This window comes from Saimiri boliviensis, chromosome 6, assembly GCF_048565385.1.
Source record: "Saimiri boliviensis isolate mSaiBol1 chromosome 6, mSaiBol1.pri, whole genome shotgun sequence".
In the NCBI taxonomy this organism is placed as follows: domain Eukaryota; kingdom Metazoa; phylum Chordata; class Mammalia; order Primates; family Cebidae; genus Saimiri; species Saimiri boliviensis.
Window position 1 is genome coordinate 85,188,375 of NC_133454.1, and position 25,179 is coordinate 85,213,553.

General features: G+C 40.3%; 1 long non-coding RNA gene across 1 annotated transcript in view; it reads left to right on the forward strand.

The window, feature by feature from the left end:
* Positions 1-13,863: 13,863 nt before the first annotated feature.
* Positions 13,864-25,179, forward strand: part of LOC141584750 (uncharacterized) — a 43,342-nt gene continuing 32,026 nt past the window's right edge. Inside the window, exon 1 of the long non-coding RNA XR_012517956.1 lies at positions 13,864-13,958. This is a non-coding gene — a long non-coding RNA (uncharacterized LOC141584750). The remainder of the gene's footprint in view (positions 13,959-25,179) is intronic.

The window sequence follows — 25,179 nt, forward strand, 5'->3', positions numbered from 1 at the left end:
ACCTGGTATTATCTGAATGTCTCCCAAAATGTATGTGTTATAATTTAATCACCTATGTGATACTGTTAAGAGGTGGATCTTTTAGGAGGGGATTAGATCATTACTCTGTGATATTTTGCTACAGTGGCACAAGTAAACTAATATCTTTTTTCTCTGCCAGAATGTTATTCAGGATATCGAATTAAATTTACTCACTATATCGCCTTAGGCTCCTTTTGGCTGTGACAGTATCCAGATTTTCCTTATTTTTGATGACCTTGACAGCTTTGAGCTCTCATCAGGCATTTTGTAGACTGTTCGTCTATGGAGTTTTGTCAGATGTTTTTCTTATGATTAGACTTGGGTCATGGGTTTTATTTAGGAGGTAGACCCTAGAGGTAAAAATACAATTTTGATCACATCATATCAAGGGTATACACAATATTAACATGGCTTATCATTGCTGTTATTAACAGTGATCATATGGCAGAGGAATTAATCTTACCAACAGAGTACAATGCCTTGTTCAGTTTATTTTGCCCTTGGTCTTATAGATTCTACTTATTTCCAAAACTAGTTAGATCAGCACTTCTTTTACCTATCACCTTCAGTGCAGTTGTTTCATATATTTGTAAAACAGATTTTTTTCATTACATTCTGCATTCTGTCCTGGGATTTCAGACCTCCTAAGTAATTTTTTAAAATGTGCATGCATTAAGATTCACTCTTTGGGCTATCAGATTCTATGGGTTTTGGCAAATGCCTAGTTTATGACATCTACAATTACAGTATCATACAGAATCGTTTCACAGTCCTAAAATATCTCCTCTGCTTCTTCTATTTAACCTTACCCTTTTATCCTTCCCTATGGCAAACTGAACTTTTGACCAATGCTATAGTTTTTCCTTTTCTAGATCGTCACATAATTGGAGTAATACAATACTTTTCAAATACTTTTCAAACTGGCTGCTTTCACTTAGCAATATATATTTGGCATTCAGGTCTTCTCATGGCTTAATAATTCATTTTATTTTATTACTGAATAGTATTCTATCATATATACAACAGTTTGTTTATTCATTCACCAATCGAAGGACATTTTGGTTACTTCCAGCTTTTGTTGGTTATGAATAAAGCTGTTATCAACATTTGTGTTTGATTTTTGTGAGGACATAAGTTTTTGAATCAATTAAGTAAACAGCAATGAGGTTATTGGATAGTTTTATAAAGTTATGTTTTGATTTATAAGTACAGCCAAACTGTCTTTCAAATTGAGTTTACAATTTTGCATTCTCATAGGTAATGATTAAGAGTTCCTGTTGTTCCATATCCTAGCTAGCAATTGGTATTGTCAGTACTTTGGGATTTTAGCCATTCTAATAGGATTGTAGTAGTATTTCTTTGTTGTTTTAATTTGCAATTCTTTCATGACAAATGATGTTGAACATCTTTTCACGTGTTTATTTGCCATCTGTATATCTTCTTTTGTGAGACTTCTGCTGGCAGTGAATTGACTCAGTTATCTTTGCCTGAGAAAGTCTTTATTTCTCTATCTCTTTTGAAAGTTAGTTTTACTAACTATAGAATTCTATACCGATGGCTTTTTTCCTTCGACATTTTAAATATTTTATTCCACTCTCTTCTTGATTGCATGGGTTTTTGTTTTGTTTCATTTTTGTTTTTGTGTTGAGACAGTCTTGCTTTATCGCAGAGGCTGGAGTGAAGTGGTGTGATCTCAGCTCACTGCAACCACTGCCTCCTGGGTTCAAGTGATTCTTCCACCTCAGCCTCCTACGTAGCTGGGATTACAGACATATACCATGATACCCAGCTAATTTTTGTATTTTTAGTAGAGATGAGTTTTTACCACTTTGGCCAGGCTGGTCTCAAACTTCTGACCTTAAGTAATCCACCTGCCTTGGCCTCCCAAAGTGCTGGGATTACAGGCATAAGCCACCATGCCTGGCTTTGATTGCATGGTTTCTGACAAGAACTTTTTTTTTTTTTTTGAGACGGAGTTTCGCTCTTGTTACCCAGGCTGGAGTGCAATGGCGCGATCTCGGCTCACTGCAACCTCCGCCTCCTGGGTTCAGGCAATTCTCCTGCCTCAGCCTCCTGAGTAGCTGGGATTACAGGCACGCACCACCATACACAGCTAATTTTTTGTATTTTTAGTAGAGACGGGGTTTCACCATGTTGACCAGGATGGTCTCGATCTCTAGACCTCGTGATCCACCCGCCTCGGCCTCCCTCTGGTTTCTTTTGATTTTTTTTTTTTTTTTTTTTTTTTTTTTTTTTTTTTTTTTTTTTTTTTTTTTGGTGTATGCTGAATATACTATGTCTTGGTGTTGGTTTTGGGGGATTTATCCTGTCAGGTGTTCCCTGAGCTTTCTATCTCATGTGGTTATGTTTACTGATTAGTTTTTGAAGCTACCAAGTCATTACTTTAAATACATCTTCTTTGATTTCTCTTTTTTTTTTCTGGTGTTTCAATTATGTGTATGTTACCCTTTTTGAAATTGTCTCACAGTTCTTGGCTATTTCTCTTCTTTTTCATTATTTTTCATCTTTGCATTTCAGTTTGGGAAGTTTCTATTGACATATCTTCAAGATCATTGGTTCTTTCAATAATGTCCAGTCTACTGATAAGGTATGACAATGTATTGATGATCAAAGGCAGCATTCTTCATTTCTATTACAGTGTTTTTATTTCCAGAAATTTTTAAAATTCTGCCTTAGGATTTTCATTTCTCCTCTTATATTACCCAACTGTTTTGCATGTTGTCTACTTTCTCCATCATGGTCCTAATGCATTTATCATAGTTATTTTACATTTCCTGTCTGATAATTCCAACATCTGTGTTATATCTAAATCTGCTTTGATGATGCTTGCTTTATCTCCTAGATGGAATTTTTCTTGCTTTTTGGTTCATTTTGCAATTTTTTACTGAATGTCAGGCATATTATATGTTAGAAGCTGATGTAAATAGGCCTGAGTTTAAGGATTTGTGCTAAACTGGTTAGGAATTAGGCTGTGTTTATATATGTATGTATATATATATATATATATAAAATTCTTTTTTCTTTTTTTAATTGTACTTTAGGTTTTGGGGTACCTGTGCAGATCACGCAGGATTGTTGCATAGGTACATACATGGCAATGTGGTTTGCTGCCTCCATCTCCTCTTAACCTATATCTGGCATTTCTCCCCAGGTTATCCCTCCCCAAGCTCCCTACCTCCAGGTGCTCTCCCTCCCCTAGTCTCTCCCAACAGACCCCAGTGTGTGATGCTCCCCTCCCTGTGTCCATGTGTTCTCATTGTTCAACACCCGCCTATGAATGAGAACATGCGGTGTTTGATTTTCCATTCTTGTGTCAGTTTGCTGAGAATGATGGTTTCTAGATTCATCCATATCCCTACAAAGGACACAAACTCATCATTTTTTATGGCTGCATAGTATTCCATGGTGCATATGTGCCACATTTTCCTTGTCCAGTCTATCATCGATGGGCATTTGGGTTGGTTCCAGGTCTTTGCTATTGTAAACAGTGCCACAATGAACATACGTGTGCATGTGTCTTTATAATAGAACGATTTATAATCCTTTGGATATATACCCAGTAATGGGATTGCTGGGTCAAATGGAATTTCTGTTTCTAGGTCCTTGAGGAATCACCACACTGTCTTCCACAATGGTTGAACTAATTTACACTCCCACCAACAGTGTAAAAGTGTTTCTATTTCTCCACATTCTCTCCAGCATCTGTCACCAGATTTTTTGATGATTGCCATTCTAACTGGCGTGAGATGGTATTTCAATGTGGTTTTGAGGTGCGTTTCTCTAATGACCAATGATGATGAGCTTTTTTCCATGTTTGTTGACCTTATATATGTCTTCTTTTGAAAAGTGTTTGTTCATGTCCTTCACCCACTTGGCTGTGTTTAATGTAGGTACTAGAGGCTTCAAATTTCTTTTATGTCCTTGTTTATGTTTCTCCCGTTATCTTTGGGTTTCCTTGTGAGCACTTCCTCAACTGAGTCAGTTATGTATAATCCCTGTTAGCTATAATCCATTGTTATTACATTGGAGCCTTATTGGAGTGGTCATGCAGTTTATGGGGGAGGGGAAGGTTTCTATAATTTATTATAAAATCTCTGCATGTTGGTGGACCTGTGCTCCTGGCAGTGACCTTCATAAGTGTTTCTTAGATTGTTCTTCCCACTTCTGTGAGACAGAAAGCCTACAAGTGGGAGAAATCCCTTTCCCCAGGTTTGATAAAAGGCAAAGTCCTTCCCCCTTGAGAGGAGGCCTTTGTAAGGGAGAATTCACTGTGTGTTTCACAGTGGTTACTCTTCCCTCCCTGTGCCAGAGCCAGGAGATCTTTCTTGATTCATCCTGAAAATCTCGTGGAGTTTCTGGAAGTAGGACTCAGAAGCACATCAGGACCCCTAAGACTGCGACCCCCTAGGAGTTTCTCATTTTCTAGTTAGTTCACTTTCACCTCCAGCTATTCATCAAAATTATCATTTTATTGTTCTTGCCAGTTGTTGGCTGCAGCAGCTTCTGCTTCGGGTAAGCTGATCCCAGCTTTGATTCTCTGGATTTACCTGTCTCTTCAGATTTTGAGGCAGTAGTTTCCTCTGCAACTTTATTCCCTGATTTATCTGAGAAAAGCTGTTGATTTTCAGTTTCTTCAGTTTATTTATCATAAGGGTGGAGTGTAGCATCTTCCAAGCTCTTTACATGTTAGAGCTAAAACCAAACACAGTATTCTGTTTTTTTAACTTCCTTTGGTTCAATTTTGTGTCTAAGTGTTTTGTGTCTAAATGTTTTTCCATGCAGATATACAGGGCATTATTAGTTATTTAAAACTCTTTTGTATATTTGGTTTTACCCCCTTTCTCATGCCTACTGTTGCACATTTTTATTTTCTATCATTTTTCCTCCTGATTTGCATTGCTAGAAGGATATCAAAATTGAGAGAAAAAAAATCTGTTAAGTTTGTCAACTCTGTTTTATCTCCTATTTATTTAATCTCTTATTTTATATACCTTCAGCTTTTCTTAGGTTTTATTTGCTACTTACATGTTTTCTCTCCTTAAGTTGGATGCACAGCTTGTTTGGTTTCTTCCATCATTGTTTAACAATATGCTAATAATACTCCTCTCTCTATTACTGCTCTTCCTATCTTCATACGTTAGCTGCAATTTTATTGTTTTTAAAATAGTTCATAATTTCAGTTTTAACTAACTCTTTGACATAGAAGTTACATTGGAGAGGAGATTACCTTTTATGTTTATGTGTACTTTTATTGCACTGCATTGTTACGGTGTAGAATGTGTGGCTCAAATGTGAAAAAATTTATTCACTTTTTTTTTTAGCCTAGCATATAAATATTTTTGTGAAAATGTCATGAACTTTGAAAAGTAATGTGTTTTCTGTTTGGAGTGTATACAATTCTCCATTTGATCATTTAAGACAAATTTTCAACTTATTTTTTACTTTCTTCACTTGCTAGTTGTGCTGTGAAAAATAGTCTTTAAATCTGTCAGTACAATTAACTTTCATCAATTTCTCTAACAGCATTTTAAAGTATTTTAATGCCTTGTTATTTAGTAGATTAGCATTAGTAATTATAACTTCATTTTAGGTTATATTGTCTAATCGATATTCAGTAACATTCTACTTCCTTTATGTGCTGTTACATGAATTTTAATTTGAGTTCTAATAGTACTATATGCATCCCTGCCTCTTTTTTTGGCATTGCTTTAATAAATCTGTACTCCTGTGAACCTTTCTAGATCAACTTAGTTTTAAAACATTTGCTATAAACAGTATGTAAATAACTTTATGTTTTGCACATTATATGCTTTTTTAAAAGTTATATTTTTAGAAAAATATCTACTCTCTTTTATACTGATGATTACATTGTTTGTTCTTCAGGCATATTAAACTTTAATTTTTGTGTTACAGTGAAACACATAAGCATTATCTATTGAGTCCCCTACCCCACCCTCACCCATAAACCCCAGTAACCACTAGGAGAGGGATTGATACATAAATAAAAAACTGTCTGTTTAACCATTGAAACATACGTTTTTTTCTTGCTATTTCTCCTTTATAGCACACGTTTGTGACAGAATATGGGTTTATTTATTTATTTATTTATTTAAAATCAAACACTGCATGTTCTCACTCAGAATATGGGTTTTTAAAATTTAGATGCTAAAACTATAATTCCATAATACATTATACTTCTACCCCTTTAAGAATTTTTAAAAATTAGCATTAGGCTTTGTATTTGCCTTTTACAAATATTAAGATGCTAACATTTATTTTTGAAATACTACCGTCTTTATCATCCATTTCCTTCTTATTACATTTTCTCCATAAATAACAGCTTCATTTTTCTTAATTTCTCAGACAGGCAGAGAATTGCTTGAGTTTTTTTTTTTTTTTTTTTTTTTTCTTCTTTTTCTTCTTCTTCTTAATAAAGACGGGGTGGTTTTACTTTCTAAATCATTTTTCCAGCCCTTTTATATTGACAGTTTTTCCAGGTTCAGAAATTTTTCACAATTTCCTTTCAAAATTCTATAGACATTGCTCCATTGTCTTCTGGCATTTAGAATTGCAGAACAAGAGTCTGTTGACAACTTAATTATTTTTATTTTTACAAACAAATTCTATTTTCCCCTCCTTAATTATTTACAGAACTTTTCAATTAGGTTTTTATTTTTCTTCACCATAGGCATACTGATAATTTGAAAAGCCGAATAGTTCTGGAAGACTTGTAACTTAAAATAATATAAACCCTCTCCCTGTCTTATTCACTGCTCCACAAAGGCAACTACTTTCAAATTTTTTAGCTGATTTTGAAAAACGTACTTCTGTAACTCTAAATAGCAGGCTTATACTGCTATTTGAATTCTCAACATAATTTAACCAGTCTTTACTTTAGCTTCTTCTTAACATCATCCACCCCGCCCCCATCAGTGTGGGAGCTACTGATTCCTGAGGGTTTGAGTTCTGTGATGGGAACGTGTTCTTCTTGGGTTTTCCTGCCAGCAGCTTAGAATCTTGCTTTTGTCAGTCAGCTGTGTCTGTTACACTTCTCCACCTACTGCCCAGCTTCCCAATTTTTTTTTTTTTTTTGCTACTGTTGTTCTATTTTTCTTTGCCATTTTCAATTATTGTCTTTAAACATTTTATTTTTATTTTTTTTGCTGTCGTGTTGGTGAGATTTTAAGGGGAAGTAAAACTAAAGGCATGTGTTCAATTACTCATTTTTTGCCAAAAATTCTCAGATGTTTTTGATCCTTGAAATTCAAATATGTTATTAGATATATCAAAAAGCATGTTTTCTTTTACCAGCTTTACCTGAGTGTTCAACTGGGAATTTGATTCTACAAATCTTAATTTTTCCTTTGTACAGAGAAGTCTGTTTCTATTTTGTATTATTCTTCCATATGCGTCATTTCACTTTCTGAAATTCTATTATAAATGGATTATATCTTCTAGAATAAAAGTGAAGAATAGTCTTCACTTTTATCACATTTTTGTTCATCATTTTTATTTATACAAATTTCCTGTGAATTCTGGGATAATTTATATAAATCAACCATTCACCACTTCATTATGTTTTCTGTAAATATTTTATAACCATATTTTGTATCTAGAATTTTTTCTTATCTCAGAAGTTCTTTTTTTATTATTATTATTTTATTTTTTTAGGTAGTCTTGCTCTGTCACCTAGGATGGAAAGCAGTAGTGCAATCATACTCCACTGTGGCCTTGAAATCCTGAGCACAAACAATTCTCCTGCCTCAGCCACCTGAATAGCTGGGACTACACAGGCATTCACCACCAGGCCTGAGTAGTTTTTTAAGACTCTTTTTTTTAGCAATACATCTCACTTTGTTGCCCAGGCTGGTCTCAAATTCCTGGGCTCAAGTGATCCTCTTGTCTTGGCCTTTCAAAGTGCTGGGATTATAGGTGTGAGCCACCCTACCAGTCCTGATGTGCCTTTTTTGATAGATGCATTGTCCTCTTAAACCTAAATAAGAGCATGGATTATAATATCTTTAAATTCCTTATTTGTTAACAAAAATTTATCTATTAAATAGGGAAATATTAGTTTTGATTCATAGGAACAATCTCCTTATATTTGGACCAGTAAATTTTTATATGCAATTGATATTTCTTTAGCTTATTACCTTTTAAAGAATTAAGGTGTACTTGGGAAGAATACGCTATTTGGAAGCCACTTGGAATGAGTAGAATGCACACAATCCTGGGGCACTACATTATAGTTGAGAGCAAAACCATGATGGGGGAACAGGATGGAAGAATAAAAGTGGCCCAAATTATACTACACCTTTCAGCAGAAAACCACTCTAACCTAGTCCCAGACCTGGCTGCTCTTGAACTTTGCTGATCATTATGGTCTACTTTCCCCCTTCGTGGCTTAGCTCTAGGCCCTGTTCTTTGATGTGTCCTTTAAAAGTTTGACTCTTTCCAGGATTAATGCAAATTCTCAGTTTTTCTGTTAGTTTTTCTAAGATAACTGCTATGATTTGAATGTGTCTCCGAAATTCTCTTGTTGACAACGTAACGAGATTAAGAGGTGGGCATTTAAGAGGAGATCAGAGCATGAAGGCTTTTTTCTTTTGAATGGGATTTAGGCCCTTCTAGAAGAGATTTTAAAAAGCCTGTGTTAGGCTCTTGTCCTTTCACCTTCTACCATGTGAGAACAATGTGTTTCTCCCCTCCAGAGAAGTCAACATCAAAGTGCCATTTTGGAAGTAGAGGGCTTCCCTCACCAGACACCAAACCTGCCCACTCTTTTATCTTAGACTTCCCAGCCTCCTCAATTGCGAGAAATACATTTCTGTTCTTAGAAATTATCTAGCCTTAGATATTATTTTATATCAGCATGAATAGACTATGACCACAATTCGGGGCAACAACAGTTTCCAATGTCATTACTGAGACTTGCATTGCTATCAGTTCTAACAAATACTACAGCATTTTAATTAGCACATCTGTAGGCCAGTTCAATCTTCCAGTTTAATTCCAGAGAAAGAATATCTTGTCATCTGAAATAGATGGTTATTAACCTTCTTATTGCATTAATCATTTGAAAAACTAAAAAAAAATGTTAAATTTGCAAAAGGCATATTAGTCTGAAGATTCTTTAATGAAAGTAATATTGAGACTTTGTTGTTTATTGTCATTCAGAAACTCACTCACTTTGTGTCTCTCTCTAAGATTACATATTCCAAATACACAAACTCTTTTCTTAAACACTTGGGATTAGATGTATTTAGAATTACACTGTTAAAAAATTTATCTTAGAACATTGATAAAGGACATGCAGTATATGTTACATGATCAAACATATAAAAATGTTTAAATGCTGACAAAATGGAATAAAGATGATCAGGCTTTCCCAGGTAATATAATCATGCAATGGGTTCGCCTTGCCCACTGCCTAGACAAAGCCGATTTATCGAGACAGAGAATTGCAATAGAGAAAGAGTAATTCATGCAAAGCCAGCTGTGCAGGGGACCAGCGTTTTATTATTACTCAAATCAATCTCTGCAAGCATTGGGGAATACGAGTTTTTAAGAATAATTTGGTGGGTGTGGGGCAGCCAGTGGGTCAGGACTGCTGATTGGTCAGGTTGGAGATGAAATCATGGAAACTCGAAGCTGTCTTGTGCTAAGTCAGTTCCTGGGTGAAGGCCACAAGATCAGATGAACTGGTTTATCAGTCTGGGTGGTTCCAGTTGATCCATTAAGTACAAGGTCTGCAAAAGATCTCAGGCAGTGATCTTAGACCTTACAATAGTGATGTTATTCCCCAGAGCAATTTAGGAAGGATCAGAACCTTGTAACCTCCAGGTGCATGACTCTTAAACCATAATTTCTAATCTTTTGTATAATTTGTTAGTCCTAAAAAGGCAGTCTCATCCCTAGGCAAGAAGTGGGTGTGCTTGGGAAAGACCTGTTATCATTTTAGTTTTAAACTATAAACTAAGTTCCTCCCAAAATTAGTTCAGCCTACGCCCAGGAATGAATAAGGACAGCTTAGAGGTTAAAGACAAGAAGGAGTTGGTTAGGTCAGATCTGTTTTACTGTTTCAGTTACAATTCTGCAATGGTGGTTTCGGTCAGGTCAGGTTTTGTCATCCAAGGAGCTATGAAAAAACTTGGTCAAGAGAATATGGGCCTTCCCTTACCTTGTTCAGTATTCTTCCATTAGTTAATATATGGTGACAAAATCTGACACAGGTGGTAGAAGTTTCAGAAAAGAGCAGAGTCTCTGAACAAAAGGTTGAAGTTAAAATTATATTTCCTGAAAGATAATACAGGAGAAAATAGAGATGATGTTGGGCTTGGTGATGACTTTTGATACAATACTAAAGAAAGAATCAGTGAAAATAGCTGATAAGCTGAACTTTATAAAAGTAAAAACTTCAGGTTTGTAAAAGACAGTGTCAAGAGGATAAGAAGACAAACCACAGACTGGAATAAAATATTTGCAAAAGACATGTCTGATAAGGGAGTGCTGTCCGAAATATATAGAACTCTTACAACTCAACAATAAGGAAACCAACAACCAGATTAAAAAATGGGCCAAAAACCTCAATAGACACGTCACCAACAAAGATGGACAGATGGCAAATAAGCATGTGAAAACATGGTCCATGTCATATGTCATTAGGGAAATGAAATTACAACAACAAAGAGATGCTGTTACACACCTAGGAGAATGGCATTATCCAGAACACTGACAACATCAAACACTAGCAAGAATATGAAGCAACAGGAACTCACTCATTGTTACTGGGACTGCATAACTGTACAGCCACTTTGAAAGATGATTAGGCAGTTTCTTATAAAACAAAACATATTTTGACCATATGATCCAGCAACTGCTGCCCTTGGTAGTTAGCCAAAAGGGGAAAAACTTACATTTTACCCAAAACCAATACATGCATGCTTAGAGTAGCTTTATTCATAATTGCCAAAACTTGGAAGTAACCAAGCTGTCCTTCAGTAGCTGAATGGATAAACTGTGGTATACCCAGATGATGGACTAATATTCAGTATTAAAAAGAAATAAGCTAAGACATAGAGGGAACTGAAATGTGTATTATAAGTAAAAGAAGCCAATCTGAAAAGATTACATATTGTATGAGTACAACTATAGGACATTCTGAAAAAGGCACAACTATGGAGACAGTAAAAAGATCAGTGGCTGCCAAGACGTAGGAGGAAGGAAAGGATTAAGTAGGTGGATCATAAAATATTTAGGGAAGCGAAACTATTTAGTATGATACTATAATGGTGGATATAATTGCCAAAACCCATGGAATGTTCAACAACAAAAGTTAACCATAATGTCAACTATGAACTCTGGATGACAGCAACGTGTCAATGTGTGTTCATCAATTGTAACAACTGTACCATTCTGGTGGCAGAGGTTGGTAGTAGGGAGGGTATGCATGTGTCACAGCAGGAGGTATATGGGAACTACAAATTTTCTGCTCAATTTTGCTGTGAACCTAGAATTGCCCTAATAAAAATTAATCAAAAAACTTTCCTGATATATACATATATATATATATATACACACACACACACACACACACACACACACACACACACACACACACACACATATATATCAGAAAACATTGTCCTGTTTGAATTGACTGTTTATTTCCAGAAACATAGTTTGGAATGATATTGTCCATTATATTCTAAAGATATGGGACATCCTGGTCATGTTGTTGGAAGGGATTTGATCTTTTTGGATTAATAAATGTGTTACTAAGTGAGATGGGGCATGGAGGAGGCTACTGTTTCAGTCTGCAGAGATTTCTTTATTGCTTTACCTTCTTGTCTCTTCTTCACACTTCCAAAATAATCCTCATTGTTAACAGTTCTAGCTATTAGGTCTGCAAGAAAGCTTGGTTCAATTCGTATCACAATTCGTTGCCATCCCTAAAGAATGTTTTCCAACAATCCTCATTAAAGCTGATTTACAGGTCAGATGTTGGAGAAGCGATTACACATATTTAAGAACCCCAAATGCAGATTGTCAAATTATCCCTGTAGCTACAGGAGGACGAAAGTTGGGAATGAAGGAAGAAAGGAAAGAAGAAAGAAGGGAAGGGAGGGAGAGAGGAAGAGAGGGATAATTCATAATCTCAGTTATTCCTTTCTGCAAACAAGTAAACAGTCCTGGAAAGTGGAAGATTAACTTCTGTGGTTCTGGTTGTGAGATCAGGGACCAAGTCTTAGGCCTGCAGCTTGCTCTCTATTCCTCTCTCCCTTCACAGATATTTCCCTGTTTTTTTCTGAGAGGTTAGCAGAGGTAGGGCAATGGAGGGACTTGCTCTTGAGATGTCTCACCGACTCCTGTTCAAATAAGGTTTCAGGAAACAGAGAAGTGGCTTGCGGCTTCAGCTTGTAAAAACGAGGTGTTTGAATCTCAGTTCTAGCATTTTAATCATGTCGCCTGACTGCAGGGATCCCCAATAGTTGCTACCATGTCAAATACTAACACCTCAGAATTAGGAATCCTCAGAACCATTCCTGCAGAAAGAGACAAGAAGGAGGATATTGGCATTCATCTATGTCCTCTTACAGACCATGTTGGTCCAAGGGACAGGAAGACTCTGGCCATAGGGCTGAACTGGGCATTGGCTGTGTGGCTGTGTGCAACAATCAGTCTTTGCTCAGCCTTCTTATTCCTGTTCTGCCCTTGCTCCTGTCTCAAGTTCTCCCAAGTTCAAGCCCCAGCCCCTGGACCTCTGGACACAGACCCTGTACTGTGGTTTGTGGTGCTTGGTCTCAGTACTTCCCTGTGTGCTCTACTTTAGAACATTGAACTCCTCCCTCTCAGGAAGTCCTCTGCAACCCAGTCCTGCCTATGGGAGTCAGAGGCAGAGCTGGCAAAAAGCAGAAAAGACAAGTCCTCCCTGGAGCACATTCTCCAAAGGCAGAATCTCAGAAAACCTCAAAGTATAAGGAAGGTGTGAAGAGCCCTGCCCCTCCTCTCACTGCGGCCACCAGGATGGAGGGCCTGATGGTGCTTCTCACCTGGAGCCTGGTGCTCCTGTGACCTGCCTCTGCCAGTGACAGGGAAATCCAGATCATTTCCTCCAAGTCACATCTGCTCTCAGGAGCTGGAGGGGAGGGCAAGAAGACAGGATATTCTTCCTGCTATGGCTACAAAACAGAGTTGAATGCTTACCCCTCCCCTGAGAGAAAGCACAACTCTAAGAGGCACCCTCACACCTGCCTGCATTTTAATTAATATCAACCCACCATCTATCAACAGCAAGTCAACATGCTTCACACCAGGGGAGAAAAACAATCCTCGCCTTGTCAGCCCTGCCTCTCCGGGAGCAGCGGAGGGTCTCAACGTCCTCTGACTCTCTGCCACCTCTTTTTCCCTGGTGGCTGTTGACAATGTATGGTGTAGCATGCCATGGATATGGCTTTGGCATCAGAGGGTGGCAGCATGAGAATGTGGCAGATGGCTTGGGATTGACCATGGACAGGCACAGGCACTCTGTTCCAACTGTCTTAGGACTTTCCAGTCCTCAGAGCAATGCTCTGTGATGGGTATTTCTATCCCCATCTGAACAGAGGGGCCACCGGAGGCTGTAGACGTGCAGGGACTCCCCGAGTGTTAGCCACACTGCTAACACGAAGTAAGGCTAAGCATATGAGTGCAGATCTGACCAATGGATCCTTCGGGTCTTTCTGTCTTTCTTTCCCACAACCTGCAGATCTGACCAATGGATCCTTCGGGTCTTTCTGTCTCTTTCCCACAACCGCTGCTCGGCCCACTGGAATTTTAGAGTGTTACCCCCAGATAATCTGCGCCTTTTTTTTGAAGCTTGAGATGCAGGATAAGAAGAGCTCTATCCAGTAGATGGAGATGGGAGGTAGAAAGAGGCATCCCTGGTGTGGGAGTATGTTCGTACCTATAGGGCTGTGTGTGCTCATGCACAGACACACACGACATCCGCAGGAACCCGAGCTCTATGTGACTGCGACCGAAAGCGTGTTGATTGGTGTCTGTCTGTGCACAATGCAACAGTGCGCCTTGTGAGCATACCTGGGCATTCTCCATTCTAGCCTGTAGAAAAGTGTTATAGAGAAGTGGCAGAGATGCTCTCAGGCTCCCCTGGGCTTAACTGTGTCAACCTCTGTGAGCCACTTTCCTCATCTGTGAATGGGCAGTAAGGTGATTCAGTGATACAACGTGTGAAAAATCCAGTATGCTGCTTGGTACACGGTAAGCACGCGATAAATTGTAGCTACAAGCCAACCCTGAATTCACTTAATTACCTTGTCATCTATCTTTTCCTTGAGGATAGACTTAGTCAAATGCTCGCGGTCCAGATTTGCTTGCTTTCCAGTCTCTCAGCCTGGGAAGTGGTGAAAAAAGTGTTTGGTCCTTTGTAGCTAATTCTTGGCACACCCTTGCCAAGCCTTAGGGATCACTTTCTCCCTCCCAGGTGCTCACAAAGACTGTGCCTTTAAAAGGAGGGCAGGAAATAAATACTGACATATGTGAAGTGCTTCCTATGCCTGTAGGAAGGAACCCCATGCCTTCTGGCTCCTCACAAGGATGGGAAGAGATGCCCTTTCCTGGGCCTAGTTCTCTCCCCTGATTCTCTTGATGAGTCCCTAGGTTCTGGAAAATCTCCATCTGCCTTTAAAGCTGGTTTCTATTATCCCTGTTAAAGAAAACCCTACTCAGCTGGGTCCTTAGCTACTTAGAGACAATTGTCCAGTTTCCAGCCTCACTTCCTTTTATCATAGAATTGCCTAAGCAGGTGGTCCTCCACGGCTCCTCTCCTTCCTGCAGGATAATGCCTTCCTTTGTGCTCTGCCTGGCAGGAGAGGCCCTCGTGGGGATGCTGCTGCCCGAGGACTCCAGGGATTGAGTCTTTGCCAGCCCTCGGATTTCTCCCCTGGGTGATTCCAGTGGAGGTGCTGGGCTCTTCTCAAAAGACGTGAGCCAGGGAAGTGGATCTAAATGCAGCCCCAGACAAGACAGAAGCTGCAGATGGCAACATGGGTTGGTGGAGAGAACCAGACGATGAGCCAGGACATCAAAAGTCAGGGAAAGGGGCACTCAGCTGTGTCCTGGAGAATATTCCTAGGTTTCCTGATAGGTAACAGTGGACATTTTCCTGTTCAGACTTCTTGAGCTGTCCCCTTCAAAGAATTAGATTGTAACTCTTATTGCCCATTACCTTTGTAGACAGAATTCTAGTTTCCTAAATTTTACAATACTTTCTCTTTTTCTCTAACTCTTTTTTGTTCTTTCCTGGATTCCTTTTGATCTAGCTTCCTTGGAAATAGCTTCTTAATTCAAGGAAATAAAAATTCTTCCTGGAGTGGGGAGATTATCACAGTGCCCCTTGGCAGTGCTAAGACAGCTCTGTGCTAGAGCCCAGGTTCCAAAAGCACAGAGGCCATCTAAATGGCGTAGGAAAATGGAGTAGAACAGGGGCAGAAATTTCACTGTAGATAATGGCAACAAGAACAAAGCACCTTTTCTCTCCACTAAACAAAGAGGCTTCTCTGATGTGGATCGTGGTGATGCAAATAAATGATGGTGGGAGCAGGGCTGGACAGTGGCTGTCAGGGAGATACTAACAATGGTGGAGACAAGGTAGTGGCAATGGAGGTACTGGGGAGAGGAGTGGTGGCAATGGTGACAATACTGAGGTTCCTGAGGATGGTTAGTGTGCTGTAGAGCTATCATCTGGAATACTTTCCACACTTCATGTCTTATCAAGTCCTACACATCTCACTGCATCACGGAAAGAAGGTGCATTTGGAAACCAGAATTCCTACTGCCCTTGCAACCTTGTAAATCTTACCTTTTTCAGTCTTCAATTTTGCTTATCTATAAAATGTGGGGATTGGAGAAGGTGAATTCAAATGTACTGCCACTTCTTGAATTATAGCATTTCAGAATTTCAGGCTTAGTTCTAGTCCTGCTTTCTCCCAAACACTTTAGGCTGGACATTTCCTGTTTCTCTGGGTTTCAAGGATGCTTGATGTCTCAACCAACTTCTTGGTCATTAGCATTGACTACTACACTTATTGTAGTGTCTTGGTCTTGGGGCTGGGTTCCCATATGAACTGTTTTTGGTTCAGTACCTGGAACAATATTACACAGTATAGACATTCAGTACATGGTTGATGTTTCCTGGGGATGAAGACTTACTCAACGAACAACTGCTGAACATTTCTACATTCCAGGCTCTGAACCAGGTCCTGAGTTAAAAGCATTTTCTGATTGTGAGACCCTGATAGTGAAAGCAGTTTACTTTCCAGTGTGAACCATTAACTAAAGCACAATGTGATAAGTTTTCATAATGTACATATGAATGAAGTGCAGTAGCTTGCTGAGGAGGGGACCTGTGTAAAGCATAAGATAGGACACAATGTTTTATTTTTTTTATTAATTTTTTAATTGCATTTTAGATTTGGGGGTACATGTGAAGAACATGCAAGATTGTTGCATAGGTACATATGTGGCAGTGTGATTTGCTGCCTTCCTCCTCGTCACCTATATCTGGCATTTCTCCCCATGGTATCTCTCCCCAACTCCCCACCCCCCACTGTCCCTCCCCTATTTCCCACCAACAGACCCCAGTGTGTAGTGCTCCCCTCCCTGTGCCCATGTGTTCTCATTGTTCAACAACCGCCTATGAGTGAGACCATGTGGTGTCTGATTTTCTGCTCTTGTGTCAGTGTGCTGAGAATGATGGTTTCCAGGTTCATCCATGTCCCTACAAAGGACATGAACTCATCGTTTTTGATGGCTGCATAATATTCCATGGTGTTTACGTGCCACATTTTCCCTGTCCAGTCTATCATTGATGGGCATTTGGGTTGGTTCCAGGTCTTTGCTATTGCAAAAAGTGCTGCAATGAACATGTGCATGTGTCCTTATAGTAGAACGATTTATAATCCTTTGGATATATACCCAGTAATGGGATTGCTGGGTCAAATGGAATTTCTGTTTCTAGGTCCTTGAGGAATCACCACACTGTCTTCCACAATGATTTCTGATTGTGAGACCCTGATAGTGAAAGCAGTTTGCTTCCCAGTGTGAACCATTAACTAAAGCACAATGTGATAAGTTTTCATAATGTACATATGAATGAAGTGCAGTAGCTTGCTGAGGAGGGGACCTGTGTAAATCAACTGATTTACACTCCCACCAACAGTGTAAAAGTGTTCCTATTTCTCCACATCCTCTCCAGCATCTGTTGTCTCCTGATTTTTTGATGATTGCCATTCTAACTGGTGTGAGATGGTATCTCAATGTAGTTTTTATTTGCATTTCTCTGATGACCAGTGATGATGAGCATTTTTTCATATGTTTGTTGGCCTCATGTATGTCTTCTTTTGTAAAGTATCTGTTCATATCCTTTGCCCACTTTTGAATGGGCTTGTTTGTTTTTTTCTTGTAAATCTGTTTTAGTTCTTTGTGAATTCTGGATATCAGCCCTTGAGAACACAATGTTTTAAAGGGAATCTTGGAAAATGATTCTTGTCTTTCCATTGACAAGAAGAAAAAGGCTTTCAGGCCAAGAGAATTGAAACACCATGTGTAAAGGGTGAAGGTATGTACCTAGGGAATAGTGGTTTGGCATGAAGGCTGATGCCTGACTGTGAAGAGAGATGAGCTTTATCTTCTGGCCTCTATGGAAAGATTTTAGGCAGGGATTTCCAGCATTTTCAGAAAGGCCCTATGATGGCAGGGTGGAGAATGGACTGCAATCCAGGAAGGTGGAGGCAGGAAGGTATGGCAGGAAAATCTTACAGACTGACTTTATAATGAGATCTGACAGAGGCAAGGCATAAGACTGACGGAGCAGGGAGCAGTATCCATGGGGGCCTCAGGAAGAGGCATCAATAACTTGCAATGACTTACTGGATCTAGAGGGTGAGAGACAGGGAGAAATTTGGAATGGTTTTAAAATTTCTTGCTAGGACAACAGTCCTATTAGAAAGGATGTAGGGAGGAGGTTTGATGATAATGAGTGGATGAAGATGAGACTATTATCTTTGGGTCTTTGTCTCAGTATGGTGCATACATGAAGTGGACATTTGGAAAATGGACCTCTGTCTCTCCCTGTCCTTCCCTTGCCCACATCTCAGTGGCTCATAAGGTTCTACTGACCAGAGCTCTGCAGAATCTAGGAGCAGGCTGGGAAGGAGAAAGCAAGGGGGACCTCACGAGTCAGAGTCATTGGTTTGATTTCCCAATATCCAGATGCTCTGTCCAAGACCTGTAGCCACTTTCCCAGAGAAGGCCCGCGAAGAGGTCTGAGCTTGATGGAGTTGGGGAGTAGGCTTTTTCTTTTTCTGGCCCCCCTTTTTTTTTTCTTTGAACTAAAAGCAATTTCCATTTTATGCCTTTTGTCTCTTCATCCAAGCAAATGCCGGTGGGATCTGGCAACCTGAGTTCAATAGCCAGTCCTTTTGGTCTTTCAAAGGCTATGAATGTAATAAGAGCACTCAACCCTTCTGAAGATATGCAAATCCGTGCATTTAAAAGATTTACATTCATCCTTCACAGGCCCTGAAATATAAATATGAAATACCCAGAACCTTGTCACTTCAGTAATAATTAAGCTGATGGCCTATTATGTTCGATTGCAAATCAATATAGTATCTTTTGGTGCCACTTGAGTTCTTGAGGGTTGGCATGGGGCCAGCTCCAGTTATACAATTGAATTGCTGCAGCTGCCTGGGAAACTTCGCTGCCGTTCCCATTCAGGAAGAATAGGCGGGTAACAATGGTGACCAGCCTCCCTACAGTAATTGTGTACGAGGACACATTTCCAATGGGGTTTTTGTTCAGCAGGTGCTGTTATTTTAGTTTAATTTGAATTCTGAAATATGGAGGAGAGAAGGAGACCAATCTTAACAGCATCTAACCTACAGCTGTTCGAAAGAGGCCAGCAAACAGCATATGTTGCTTAGATGGAAATCATAATTGCTTATTCTCCCTGGGATGTTGGCCCACCAACGTGGAGCCTCTGAAATTAGCCGGCATTTTTCCGGCATTTTCCTCAGTGGTGAGGCCTCTGCAGAGCTCAGGAGGAACTATTCTAGAGTGGCTCGCTCCCTGGAAGGCTTTGGTGGTAGTGGCTGCTGTATGTCCTTTTTCTTCTCCTTCCCTTCCCCTTTTCTCCTTCTTGGTAGACTGAGGTGAATTCCAAACACTACAGAAAACGCGTCCTGGATTGGCTTCCTTATTGGAGGCTGCCAAGGGGACACACAAGGAAACAGACAGTGCAGAGGCCTGGTGGAGCCCCGGGGCTGGGCTCTCTCTGAGAGAGAGGTAACATCCACAAGGCATGCTCCCATCCACAAAACACTTTCACATGCTCTGCGTTTTTCTTTACGTGCTCACAACACTTCCTGGAAGGAAGTGATAGTGCTCCGTTTCATAGAGAGGGAAGCTGAGGTGCAGGGTTGTCGGAAGACACACCCCAAAGCTAAAGCCTGCTGGGCTGGAATAAGTCCTCAAATGTAAAATTCCACACCTTTCCCTTTATCACTGTTTCCTTTTTTGTTCCAGGGACTTCCTTCAGCTCCCAGGTTGGTAAGAGGTCCTGAGAGATCTACTTCCTTCAGCCTCTAAGTCTATGGTAATGAACTAAGCCCATGATAAAGACCAAACTCCTGTGGTCTCTGTATTGAAAACCCATGTTTACATGATTTGGGGGCTAGACTTAGGAAGAGTCAGAGGTGTGGCATACTGAATGCCTAGCTTCCATTTTTTTCCTCCCTCCCTTTCTTTCTTTGCTTTTTCCTTCCCTTTCTCTCTCTCTCTCTCTCCCTCCTTACCTTTCCTTCTCTTCCTTTCCTTCTTTCCTCCCTCCTTCCCTCCCTTTCTTTCTTCCTTCCTTTCACATTTACAGAGCCCCTGCTATAAGGCAGGCGTTGAATGAGATGCTGTGGGCCATGCAAAGATGAATAAGGTAAGTACCTGGCCTTCAACAAGCCCAGTCCAGAAGAGCTAAGCCCCCTAAAATAGAAGAAACAGCTTGTTTTGGTTTCAAATCAAGCTGTTTTGATTGGGATGTACAAAGTGCTTGGCGTAGACAATGGCTCCACGGGGAGGTGAATATGGAGGTGGATAATGAAGGATGTGTACAACTCTTGAAGGTGGAGAAAAGGGGACAGGGACCCAGACGTGGCTTGAGTCACAGGTCTCACCCCATCATGCACCCATTGTTAATAGGAAAGAAGGGTTACAGGACTGATGGGGAGAGGACTGATGTAGCTTGGCCCCCTCGGTGGCATTATATTAAGGAGTAGCAGTGCTGGAATGGACATTTGGTGTGAATGAAAATTTGGTGGAATGGAAATTTGGCATTAAGAAGATGAAGCGGGTATGTGGCAGGAGTCTGGCCCAAATGTCTCTTGTTAGTCCCTCCTGGCCTGAAAAACTGAGAACTTGTTGACTTCTGATGTGGCTAGAGCAGTGCCTTAGCTCAGATGCTGCTGCCCTTAGAACTGTGGGCAGCTCCTAGAGTTCAGTGATCCAAGGCTCATAGTGAGCCCCTGCTCTCTGTCAGAAATCTTTGCCCTGCCTTTTTTGTCAGAGACTGTTCGTCCTCTGCCTGACCTTTGTGTTCACTTTGTCCCTGTTTGGGAATGTTCCTGCTGAGAGGTATAGAGTAAGGATGTCCAATCTTTTGAGTTCCCTGGGCCACATTGAAAGAGGAAAAATTGTCTTGGACCACACATAAAATACACTAACACTAATGATAGCTGATGAGCTAAAAAAAAAAAAAAAAAAAAAAAAATGCAAAAAAACAATCTCATAATGCATTGAGAAAGCTGCAAATTTGTGTTGTGCTGCATTCAGAGCTGTTCTGGACTACATGTCCTGGGCCCACAGGCTGCAGGTAGACAAGCTGGGTATAGAGCGATCCTTGAAGCCTTGAAGCTATACAAGGGTAAGGTTCAGCTCTCAACACCTGCATGTCTCATAAACCTGCCTCGTTGGATTTCAGAGTGTTTACCAATCCCATGGTTAGGAGCATGGCTTTGGAATCACACAGGTGTGGGTGCTAGCAATGGATCTAGAGGGGAAGTATAAGATGGTGGTCACGGACTTGGAAGTCAGACTGCCTGGGGTTGGAGCCTAATTTTGTCACTTCTAAATGTGTAAATGTCACTTTATTATATCATCTATAAATGGGAGACAATAATCTCTAATTGAGAGGGTGAATGTGATGTTCAAATCAATTAATGCATTTAAAATATTAGTACAGGGCTTGACACAGCCCACTAAGATTTAGCTGCTCATAGAAGTAGCAGTAGCAGCAGTCGTAGTAGTATGACAGTAGTAAAGATGATGTAATCATCATAGTCGCAGTGGTAGTGTAGTAATAATAGTGATATTATTACTACACTAATAATATAGGATATTATAGGATATTATGGTGGTGCTGGTAGTAGTGATAGTATTAGCAGCAGTAGTGGTAGTAATGGAAGTAACATTGAAAAGCTCCACCACTTAAATATCTTGGGAAAGTTTCTATACCTCATCTTAACCAAAAACTGGGGCAAATGGTATTTCTGTCATAGCAGTGATGATAGTAACAAGCAATCAAATTTCACAGTTTACCGAGCACTTGAGACACATGAGAAATTAACTACAGCTGAGTCTGTCACATGGAATTTCACCAAAAATTAGATAAGTTGAAATTTGAAAACCCCCCAGGGGTTAAGTAACCCAGTGTTTTTCTTCGTGATTCTTTCTTTGCAGACAAAGAAATGACCTTGTGGAGGAACAAAGCGAGACTACAGTGTTAACTGTACAGGGAAAACCAGTGGCCAGAACCACACAATCTCTTTTGCCATCAGCTCCCTGTGGCCTAGCACCGTGCCTGGCATAACAAGTGTTTAAGTAAGTAATATGTTTGCTTATTGGATATTTGTCGAATGCAGAATAAAGGGATGATGCTGCACTGCCTAAGTAAAAACCATGGGGATTCTAGAAGGCTCTCCCCAACAAAAGGAAGGTGATGACATTTTGGCTTTTAGTCAAAATAGTCCTTTTAGTTAGGACAGGAAGGAAAGAAACGCCACTTTGGGAGGGGCCCGAGGGTCGCTTTGGAGGCAAGAGCTTTGCAGCTTCCTCTGTGAATGTGGGAGAATCTGCTATGTAACAGCTCCTCTGTCTCCATGCTTTTACTCTAAGCAAGCCAGACAAACTCAGGATATCCGTGGGTGGGAATTTATTTTGGCAGTTCAAGTGATGTAGGAAAGCCAAGAGCCTGGGGCTATTCAGTTAAACAACACATGTTAATCTCAGTCTATTTTGCATAATCCCAGCAAACATTTTGATGTCAGGAAAGTGTCATCCAAGAACAAGCAGCTTCTGTGAGAGGCTTGTTCTTGGCGTGGCTCAGTAATACAGGAGGATGGAAGTGAGGTCTGCAGAGGAAACCTTGTGTCCAGTACAGGCATGATCAGATGCGGAAGCCCATTCTATCCACCAAATTATGATGTTATGGTGTGGGGGATGGGACCCCCAACCTACTAGTGGCTGGGGTACAGAGTGACCGCTTGCCTCTGTAGATTTAAGAGCATGGTTTCTGTAGTCGCAATGTGTCTTCCAAAATTCATGTGTTGGACCTTTAATCCCCAGTGCAACTGTGGTGGGAGGTAGGGCCTAATGGGAGGTGTTTAGGTCACAAGGGCACAGCCCTTCATGAATAGATTAACGTCCCTATAAAAAAGGCTTATGGAAGTGGGTTTGCTCTCTTCTGCTCTTCTGCCATGTGAGGATGCAGCAAGCAGGCCAATACCAGATGCTGGCACCCTGATCTTAAACTTCGCAGCCTCCAGGGATGTGAAAAATAAACTTCTGATCGTTATAAATTATCCAGTCTCAGGTATTCTGCTATAGCAGCACAAAACAGAGAGAGGGCATTGGAACTCATTGCAAAAAGAATAAAAGGAAAAAGCTGACATGGCTAGTAAGAAAATGGTGAAGATGTCCTGCAGGAATACTTTCTCTGCTAGGCCCTGATGGGTGGGGTCATAAAGATGTGGTTTCTGAGAGCAAACTGTCTACAGTGGCAACAAACAGCCAACTCAAGTCCCTGGGCCATGGCTCAAAGACCTCAAGGTGACAAAGGTAGGCCCTGGTGGCTCTTAAGATGCATTGGCCCTCTGCTGATTGCTGTCTCTGGTGCATTCCCATCCTCTACACCATCATCTCCTCTTCACAGGTAACAAATTATGAAAGAATCTGTAATTCTGGTTGAGGTGGGTTTACTGGCCAGTATACATATATATGTATATATCTCCCAGTTACGGCATTTTCACATGAAAATGATTTTAAATGTCACCTAACATCTCCCTCTATTCCACCCTCCCCCCCACACAAATCCCATTCCCCCCACCAGATACTCATTGCATTTGATAGGTGGGAAAACCCAGTTGCATGGTGGGGGAAGTGCTTTTTCAAAGTATTCACAGCAACTTAGCATCAGACAGTGCTGGGCTATGACTTACATCTGTCCGCTCCAGATTCTCTGCTCTTTATGCTCTACACGCTGCCTCCCACACTCAGACTCTCTTCTTTCTTGATATTTAGGAAGCATGGCACTTCCAAATCATCTGTATTTTCTCCAGGATGATTTTTACTTGTATCTAGTGGGCTGAGAGTAATGTTAGCCTAGGAGAGAAATCATCGCAGGCCCAAGATAAAGGGGACGTTGTTACCATGGGCTCCAAGGAAATTAGGCAATAGGATTAAAAAGTGTGTGTGTGTGTGTGTCTGTGTGTGTCTGTGTGTGTCTGTGTGTGTGCGTGTAGCCATACATATAAAGAATAAGTATATATAAAGATACACATGGAAAAGTACATATACATATGTAAAATGTATATAAGAAATTAAATATAATACAGATATATGTAATATCTAAATTAACTTCTTGCTTATTGGGTATGGGTTTGTGAGTGTAGAGTGAAAAGCTTGAAATTAAATCTTGATTCTACCACTCATACAATTAATGACTTTTGTATAGTCAGTTTTTCCCAACTTTAATTTCCTCATGTTTAAATGAAGGATAATAATACCTTCTTACCAGGGTTGTGGTAAGGGTCATACAGAATCATGCACTGTTTCAGGAATGCTTTTGACTTTAGTGACAGAACTATTCAGCCATAGTGATTTAAACACATACAGATTTAATGTTCTCAAACACAAAGATGTCGGAGGCAAGTAACTGCTGGTGTTAGCAGTTTAATTCAACATGGGCTGATACCTTTGTAATTCTCTTCTCCTTTCCTTACTCTTTGCATTATGACTGCTGCAGCTCTTGCCATCACATCTGTAATCTAGTAGGAAGTGGTAAGAAGAAAAAAATATCTTTTTCAGGAAATGAAAAGCTTTCTCCAAAATTTCACAACAGGCTCCCACTTATCATGTCCAGGGCTGTGTCACATGGACACCTCTAGCTGGAAGTTGGCAAAGAAAAAGAAGTTGGGAAATGGTCAATCTACTATGTCTGCCAGCATAAAGCTTTCCCACAGGACACAAGACTATGGAATGAATGCTCTTGTTTCTCTTCTTTCAAAAGATTTGTGCAAGTGTGCTCGGAGCTCTAGAATAAAGGAAAGATGATAGGGCTGGTGAAATGACAAAAAGCAGGCTGAGTTTCTGGTCATTGCCTGAGAAAAGATTATTTGTTTCCAGACTTGCTTATGCAGGTGACCTCAGTGGTCTGGAATTCAGCACTACCTGGTGAGGAAGGGGAGAGAAAACTATTGAGGACTAAAAAGGAGAAAGATATCCCACCCCACCCTACCCCAACCCACCCTGGCTGGGCTGCCGGACACTTTCATCTGGATCTCAGCCCTCAGTCTGGTCACGCTCAGTATGTCCATAAGAAACTTGGCATTTGTGGGACATTAAATCATCTTTACCACTGGATTTTACTGTCCATCAAGGGCTGCAACAGCTTCTTCCTTGCTGAGGCTCTAAAGTTCAGAGCCCTCTTTGTCTGTGAGGACTGGATCTTAGCAGGCAACTGGCTATATCACCCAGAAACAAGGCAGTGCTGATGACAGGGACAGTCAGACAAGAAGGAGAGCAGCAAACTGG